Source organism: Mustelus asterias, chromosome 27, assembly GCF_964213995.1.
Source record: "Mustelus asterias chromosome 27, sMusAst1.hap1.1, whole genome shotgun sequence".
In the NCBI taxonomy this organism is placed as follows: domain Eukaryota; kingdom Metazoa; phylum Chordata; class Chondrichthyes; order Carcharhiniformes; family Triakidae; genus Mustelus; species Mustelus asterias.
The window spans coordinates 37,093,339-37,102,550 of NC_135827.1; positions in this window are offsets into that span (position 1 = coordinate 37,093,339).

Below are 9,212 nucleotides of genomic sequence, written 5' to 3' on the forward strand. Positions count from 1 at the left end.
GGATATGGGCCAAATGTGGGCAATTGGGATTAGCTTAGGGATTTTTTTTAAAAAGGGCGGCGTGGACAAGTTGGGTCGAAGTTTCCGTGCTGTAAACCTCTATGACTCTATATCAGGAACACTGGCACACGTTGCACTCACCTCGCAGTCTCTTGCAAACGGAGGACTGCCTTGTCAATACCGTACCTTACCAATCGGGTTTGGCACTGACCTGATTTCCCATGCTGTACATCGCTCTGCCGGGCAGACCATTTCCTGCCTTCATCTCCACGCTGAGCTGGTCATTGTGGGCAGCACCATCCTGCTGGACCTGTAGACCCTCCTGTGCTACCGAAGGATCACTGGGGTTGGGGAGTACATGGGTCTCATTCCCCCCCCCACCCCCTCTCCACCCCTGGTGCCACATACCAGTGTCTGTCTGGAGAGCACTGTGCTGCAGGACTCATGCAGCCACCGCAACAGAGAACCGAAGTTCAACTGGGGGTGAGGTTTGATATGCGAGGTGATGCTGAAGGCTGGGGATGGTCGTCAAAGACAAGGGGAGTCCGGGGGAGGTGGGGGGGGGGAGTGGGTTGCTGTGCAAGGAGAGGATGGAGGAAGGGTAAACACTAGAGGCCTGTGCAATATCAAAGCATATTTCCTGGTGACATCCGGTTTGGAGAGTCACCTTTTAATCTCTTAATTTGCCCAGGTTATGAACCTGGTGAATAAGAAAAGAGAGGCGTACAGAAGGTTCAGAGAGCTAGGAGGTGTTAAGGATTTAGAGGAGTATACGGGATGTAGGAAGGAGCTTAAGAAGGAAATTAGGAGAGCGAGAAGGGGTCATGAGAAGGCCTTGGCGGGTAAGATTAAGGAGAATCCCAAGGCTTTCTACAAATATGTCAAGAGTAAAAGGATGAGATGTGAAGGCATAGGACCCTTAAAAGGTGAAGGGGGAAAAGTTTGTGCGGAACCGTTAGAAATGGCGGAGCTGCTTAATGAATACTTTACCTCGGTATTCACGGTGGAAAGGGATCTGGGTGGTTGTACTGCTGGTTTGCGGTGGACAGAAAGGATCGAGCATGTGGACATAAAGAAAGAGGATGTGTTGGAACTATTGAATGGCATCAAGGTTGGTAAGTCGCCGGGACCGGATGGGATGTACCCCAGGTTACTGTGGGAGGCGAGGGAGGAGATTGCGGAGCCTTTGGCGATGATCTTTGCATCGTCGATGGAGACGGGAGAGGTTCCGGAGGATTGGAGGATTGCAGATGTGGTCCCTATATTCAAGAAAGGGAACAGGGACAGCCCGGGAAATTACCGACCGGTGAGTCTAACCTCAGTGGTTGGTAAGTTGATGGAGAGGATCCTGAGAGACAGGATTTATGATCATCTAGAGAAGTTTAGTATGATCAAAAGTAGTCAGCACGGCTTTGTCAAGGGCAGGTCGTGCCTTACGAGCCTGGTTGAGTTCTTTGAAAATGTGACCGAACACATTGACGAAGGAAGAGCGGTGGATGTGGTCTATATGGACTTCAGCAAGGCGTTCGATAAGGTCCCCCATGCAAGACTTCTTGAGAAAGTGAGAGGGCATGGGATCCAAGGGGCTGTTGCCTTGTGGATCCAGAACTGGCTTGCCTGCAGAAGGCAGAGAGTGGCTGTGGAGGGGTCTTTCTCTGCATGGAGGTCAGTGACCAGTGGAGTGCCCCAGGGATCTGTTCTGGGACCCTTGCTGTTTGTCATTTTCATAAATGACCTGGATGAGGAAGTGGAGGGATGGGTTGGTAAGTTTGCTGACGACACCAAGGTAGGTGGTGTTGTGGATAGTTTGGAGGGATGTCAGAAGTTGCAGCGAGACATAGATAGAATGCAAGACTGGGCGGAGAAGTGGCAGATGGACTTCAACCCGGATAAGTGTGTAGTGATCCATTTTGGCAGATCCAATGGGATGAAGCAGCAGTATAATATGAAGGGTACCATTCTTAGCAGTGTAGAGGATCAGAAGGACCTTGGGGTCCGGGTCCATAGGACTCTTAAATCGGCCTCGCAGGTGGAGGATGTGGTCAAGAAGGCGTACGGCGTACTAGCCTTCATTAATTGAGGGATTGAGTTTAGGAGTCGGGAGATAATGCTGCAGCTTTATAGGGCCCTGGTTAGACCCCACTTGGAGTACTGCGCGCAGTTCTGGTCACCTCATTACAGGAAAGATGTTGAAGCCATTGAAAGGGTGCAGAGGAGATTTACAAGGATGTTGCCTGGATTGGGGGGCATGCCTTATGAGGATAGGTTGAGGGAGCTTGGTCTCTTCTCCCTGGAGAGACGAAGGATGAGAGGTGACCTGATAGAGGTTTACAAGATGTTGAGAGGTCTGGATAGGGTAGACTCTCAGAGGCTATTTCCAAGGGCTGAAATGGTTGCTACAAGAGGACACAGGTTTAAGGTGCTGGGGGGTAGGTACAGAGGAGATGTCAGGGGTAAGTTTTTCACTCAGAGGGTGGTGGGTGAGTGGAATCGGCTGACGTCGGTGGTGGTGGAGGCAAACTCGTTGGGGTCTTTTAAGAGACTTCTGGATGAGTACATGGGATTTAATGGGATTGAGGGCTATAGATAGGCCTAGAGGTAGGGATATGATCAGCGCAACTTGTGGGCCGAAGGGCCTGTTTGTGCTGTGGCTTTCTATGTTCTATGTAACGAGAGAGTTCCACGCATAGAAACACTGGAGAAATTGTAAGAGATTTACAAAGGATTATATTAAAAGAGAGAGATTTTAAAAATCAAAACCTATCAGCAAAGATTGAAGAAACTGGGATTATTTTCTATGAAAAAGAGAAGGGTTGAGGTTTTTATGATTGCAGAAGGGTTTGATGTACAGAAGATGTTTTCACTTGTGGGGTAAGTCCCCAAAACTAGGGGCCAGAAGTTCAAAATCGTGATGATTAAATCCAATAGGGGGTTCAGGAAAAACATCTTTATTCAGAGAGAGAGGTTAGGATGTGGACCTTATTACCGTAATGGAGTGGTTGAAGTGACAGAACATTAAAAGGGGAGATTGATACACAGGAGAGAGGAAGGAAATGCTGACAAGATGAGACGAAGTAAGGTGGGAGGAGGCTCAGCAGAAATGTCGACCTATTGGGTTGAATAACCTGTGTCGGACTTTCCTATGGACTTGTTAAGGACATTCTTCTCAGGGGACCGTCAGCACATGGTTGAGGGTGCTTCACTTCACTTTGCTTTTTAAAAAAAAATTAGCTCCATCCTTGAAGTTAGAAAGCCAATGCTCAGAGTGGGCCAGGCAAACCCAAATCCATTCCTTGCTCGCTCCCAAAACCAAATTCAAAATCCAACTGAATCCAATTCAAGGTCCCCACAAGAGAGACAAAGAAGATCCAAGCTGACGAGATAAGGCATTGCATCCCATCCTGGGCTTAATCTGCCGCTTGATCTTAGCCAGAAGGTCAAGAAGCAGAGGTTATGTCAGGGTGGTATCTGGGCATGCAGTTGGAATGTAGTTTGGTGTCACGGTGAGAGGATTTCTCATTGAATGTCAGATAGATAACATAAAAAGCTCAAGGTATGAGGAGAGAACAATAAGAAAGTCAGGAGATGTGTGATTGTGAAAGGTGTAGGAGTTATTTTTACCCGAGCTACACAAATACAAAAAGATTCACTCAGGCGGTTTCTTCAAAACAGTCACTGACCAGAAACGTTTAGCAAAAAATAACAAAAGACTGAACATCTGACTCACAGAACCCTGACGTAAGGTTGTTGGGGTAAGAAACCTGGAACAGGTTTGGGCACTTGGGATCTTGAGAGAGATAAGGCATGTTCTGATCGGTATTCCGTGGTAGTTCCTCCTGTATATTCTAACGCCTGATATTAAGCAAGGTCACATAATGGAAAACAAAGTGTAATAAAGGAGGTGTTGCTGAAAAATAACAATTAACATTAGCTGGAGCAAAATAAACTTGTCTAATTCTGGACTCTCAATGAGTGTACCTGATTTTCATCGCTCCACTGTTGGTAACCATGGCTCCAGCTGCCTGGGCCCCAAGCTCTGGAATTCCCCCTCTGAAACCTCTCCTCTTTCAAAGCTGCTCCTTAATTATCTACATTTACGACTAACCTTTCAGTCACCCTGTTCTGATATCTCCTCAGTGCCAAATTTCCATTAGCAACGTTCTGGTAAATTGCCTTGAAGTGATTTATGAGGTTAAAGGTGCGTTATAATTACCCGCTGTCAAAGGTCATTGTGTGGCAATCAAGCAGGTAAAAATAGTGATTGTCCTATACTTTAATTCGGTTTTTTTATTCATTGATGGGATGTGGGCCGGGCCACCATTTATTGCCCATCCCTGAGGACATTAAGAGTCACACCAGCCACATTGCTGTGGCTCTGGGGTCACATGTAGGTCACACCAGCTAAGGATGGCAGATTTCTTTCCCTAAGGACATGAGTGAACCAGATGGATTTTTTACAACAATCGATTCTCACGACAATGGTTTCATGGTCATCATTAGAAGTTTAATTCCAGATTTTTACTGAATTCAAGTTTCAAAATTTGCCATGGTGGGATTCGAACCCAGGTCCCCAGAGCATCAACCCCAAGTCTCTGGATTACTACCAGTGACAATATCATTACGCCACCGTCACCCCACACCGTCTCCCTTCCTTTAGGAAAGGGGATAGAGTGCAAAGCAGCACATTTCCCTAAAGTTTCTCCTTCAGTTCTCTGCCCAAAGGCATGTCCGACCCACAGCACTGTAACCTCCACCACAGGTAGGACAAGACAGCAGGTCCCAACTGCACCCCTGGTGGAATGGGAGTCAAATCCCATGCTGTTGGCACCCAGTATGATCAACAAGCACTCCTAGATGCATCTTGTATAGTCTGGAGCTATGGATATTGATGATAGAGGCTCCGATGTCAAGAAGGTGTATGGCATGCTCACCTTTATCAGTCAGGGCATAGACTATCAAAATTGACAAGTCATGTTGCAGCTGGACAGAACTTTAGTTGGGCCACATTTGGAATATTGCCTACAGTTCTGGTCGCCACACTACCAGAAGGATGTGGAGACTTTGGAGAGGGTACAGAAAAGGTTTACCAGGGTGTTGTCTGGTTTGGAGGATATTAGCTTTGAGGAGAGATTGGACAAACTTAGTTTGTTTTCATTTGAACGTCAGAGGCTGAAGGGCGACCTGATAGAAGTTTACAAAATTATGAGCGGCACGGATAGAATGGATAGTCAGAGTCTTTTTCCCCAGGGTAGAAATGTCAATTACTAGGGTACTTAGGTTTAAGGTAAAAGGGGGAAAGTTTAAAGCTGATATGAGTTTCTTTTACACAGAGGGTGGTAAGTGCCTGGAATGCGCTGTCAGACAAGGTGGTAGAAGCAGACACAATAGCAATGTTTAAGAAGCATCTTGACAGATACATGAATAGGCAAGGAATGGAGGGATATGGACCATGTTGAGACAAAATTTTTAGAAACGCGCCATGTGTTGGCGCAGGCTTGGTGGGACGAAGGGCCTGTTCCTGTGCTGTAATGTTCTTTTTTCTTTCCATCACATGGCTGGCCAGGAACCTCTCCCACTCTTGCTGCCGGCCTAGTATTGGTGGGTGTTGGAAGGATTTACAGGTTGATCCTCAAACTCTTTGGACACGTTACAAACACAGCTTCCTTCATCATCAAATCCTAGAATGGGACTTAAACCTTGAGCTTCTGGTTCAGAGTCAGGGTCATTACCTACTGTGCCACAAGACCTCCTTGGCCCTATATCATAGCATCATAAAGCAGAGAATGTGGCCATTCAGCCCATCGTGACTGTGCTAATTCTTTAGTAGACCTATCGCATTGGTCTCACTCCACTATTGTTTTGCCAAGTCCTCTGGATGTATTCTCTTCAAGTATTTTTTCCAATTTTCTTTTAAAATTAAGACCGAACTGTACAGGACCTTGGTGAGACCACATTTGGAATATTGTGTGCAGTCCTGGTCACCTCACTATAAGAAGGATGTGGAAGCGCTGGAAAGAGTGCAGAGGAGATTTACCAGGATGCTGCCTAGTTTGGAGGGTAGGTCTTATGAGGAAAGGTTGAGGGAGCTAGGGCTGTTCTCTCTGGAGCGGAGGAGGCTGAGGGGAGACTTAATAGAGGTTTATAAAATGATGAAGGGAATAGATAGAGTGAACGTTCAAAGACTATTTCCTCGGGTGGATGGAGCTATTACAAGGGGGCATAACTATAGGGTTCGTGGTGGGAGATACAGGAAGGATTTCAGAGGTAGGTTCTTTACGCAGAGAGTGGTTGGGGTGTGGAATGGACTGCCTGCAGTGATAGTGGAGTCAGACACTTTAGGAACATTTAAGCGGTTATTGGATAGGCACATGGAGCGCACCAGGATGATAGGGAGTGGGATAGCTTGATCTTGGTTTCAGCTAAAGCTCGGCACAACATCGTGGGCCGAAGGGCCTGTTCTGTGCTGTACTGTTCTATGTTCTATGAATCTGCTTCCGAATCTGCCCTTTCTGTGCATTCCTGGTCAGAACAACTTGTTTTTTAAAAAATTTCCCTAAATTGCCTCTGGTTCTTTTGCCAGTCACCTTGAGTCAATATCCACTGCTTACTGACACAGTTGCCACTGGAAATGGTTTTGCTTTAGTAAAAACAGAGAGAAATGAAGAGAATGCTTTTTTCTTAAATAGACAGAGAACAAGACAATACACGGTTCTTTGGCGTAAATATCAGGAAGTATGATGGTTCCTTATGGCTGTTGTAATCTGGTGAGTCACGACTGAGTATGGCGCCAGTATGTTGTCAATTTTGGTGCAGTGTCAACAATACTCTGACTCGGAACAGTCAGTCATTGTTCCTTCAGTCGCTGGGTCAAAATAATGGGATTCCCTCTATAACAGCACTGTGGGTGTACCTACAACACACAGACTGCAGTGGTTCAAGAAGGCAGCTCACCACCACCTTCTGAAGGGGAATTAGGGAGGGGTAATAAATGCTGGCCTTGCCAATGATGCTCATATTTCATAGATGACTTTGAAAACTTAAGTTTAAGCTTATTTATTAGTGTCACAAGCAGGCTTACTGTAAAAATCCTCTAGTCACCACACTCCAGCCCCTGTTCGGGTACACTGAGGGAAAATTTAGCATGGCCAATGCAGCTAACCAGCATGTCTTTCGGACTGTGGGAGGAAACCGGAGCACCCGGAGGAAACCCACGCAGACACGAGGAGAACGTGCAGACTCTGCACACACAGTGACCCAAGGCTGGAATTGAACCTGGGCCCCTGGCGCTGTGAGGCATCAGTGCCAACCACTGTGCCGCCATGTCTCAGTTTGAAGGATGGCACTACCTTTTTCCAAATGATGTATTAAACTGAGGCCTTGTCACCCTCCCTAACAATAAAGTTCATTCATTAGTGTCACAAGTAGGCTTACGTTAACACCGCAACGAAGTTACTGTGAAAAGCCCCTAGTCGCCACACTCCGGCGCCTGTTCGGGTACACTGAGCGAGAATTTAGCATGGCCAGTGTTAAATTTTAGCATGGCCTAACCAATATGAAAGATCCCAGGCGTTTACTGGGAGAGCAGGGAAGCTCTCCCAATGCCCAGCAAGTATTTATGTTTCATCTGACATCACTGGAACAGATTATCCAGCCATTGTTGTTTAAGGGATTCTGCCGTGTGCAAAGTCATTGCCATACTTCTTTCTACTATAGTCTTCACCTGTTTAATGCTAATTACTATGAAGCACTTTCGAATGTTCAATCTATAAATTGTGTTCTGTGAATGTAGGTTTTGTTAGTTTTTGTTAGTTTTTTTACCTTCTAACTAATAACAGCATGCTTAACATTGACCAATCAGGAAGCTAGTAAGAAGCCTCCTATCATTTATTTTTGCGGTGTCAGGATTAAAGGCAAAGTAAACAGGAATAAGGAACCTTGGTTCTCGAGGGAGATTGTAACACTGATTAAGAGGAAGAGAGAGTTGTATGAAATGTACAGGCAGCAAGGAACACATCAGATGCTCGAGGAGTATATAAAGTGCAAGAAGCTACTTAAGAGGGAAATCAGGAGGGCTAAAAGAAGACATGAGGTTGCTTTGGCAGACTGAAGGAAAATCCAAAGAGCTTCTATAGGTATGTTAGGAGCAAAAGGATAGTGAGGGATAAAATTGGTCCTCTTGAAGACCAGAGTGGTCGACGGTGTATGGAACCAAAAGAGATGGGGGAGAAACTAAATGTTTTTTTTGCATCCGTATTTACTGAGGAAACAGGCATGGAGTCTACGGAAATAGGGCAAACAGGTAATGAGGTCATGGAACCTTTACAGATTAAAGGGGAGGAGGTGCTTGCTGCCTTGAGGCAAATCAGAGTGGATAAATCCCCAGGACCGGACAGGGTATTCCCACGGACCTTGAGGGAAGCTAGTGTTGAACTTGCAGGGACCCTGGCAGACATATTTAAAATGTCAGTATTCACGGGGGAAGTGCCGGATGATTGGAGAGTGGCTCATGTTGTTCCATTTTTTAAAGAAGGTTCCAAAAGCAATCCGGGAAATTATAGGCCAGTAAGTTTGACGTCGGTGGTGGGCAAGTTATTGGAAGGTGTGATAAGGGATAGGATCTACAAATATTTGGATAGATAGGGACTTATTAGGGAGAGTCAACATGGCTTTGTGCATGGTAGGTCATGTTTGACCAATCTATTGGAGTTTTTCGAGGAGGTTACCAGGAAAGTGGATGAAGGGAAGGCAGTGGATGTTGTCTACCTGGATTTCAGCAAGGCCTTTGACAAAGTCCCTCATGGGAGGTTAGTTAGGAAGGTTCAGTCGCTGGGTATACATGGGGAGGTAGTAAATTGGATTAGACACTGGCTCAATGGAAGAATGATGATAATACACATGAACGAGACAATACACATCTCTTTAACTAGAAAAATGGGCGGGGATCCTGGATTCAGGATTCAATCCTGGACCGGGGAGCGGCGCGGGCTTGGAGGGCCGAAGGGCCTGTTCCTGTGCTGTATTGTTCTTTGTTCTTTAACCTTAATGCTTAAAGCTCCCTCCACCCACATTGTCTGTATCTTTAAGATCTGGTTGGCTGTAGGGATTCACATTCTAATCAGTATTCTGTAACTTGATTTTGTGTCTCTGTGCCCTGTTTGAGAGCACATTTCCATTCCATCTGACGAAGGAGCAGCGTTCCGAAAGCTAATGGT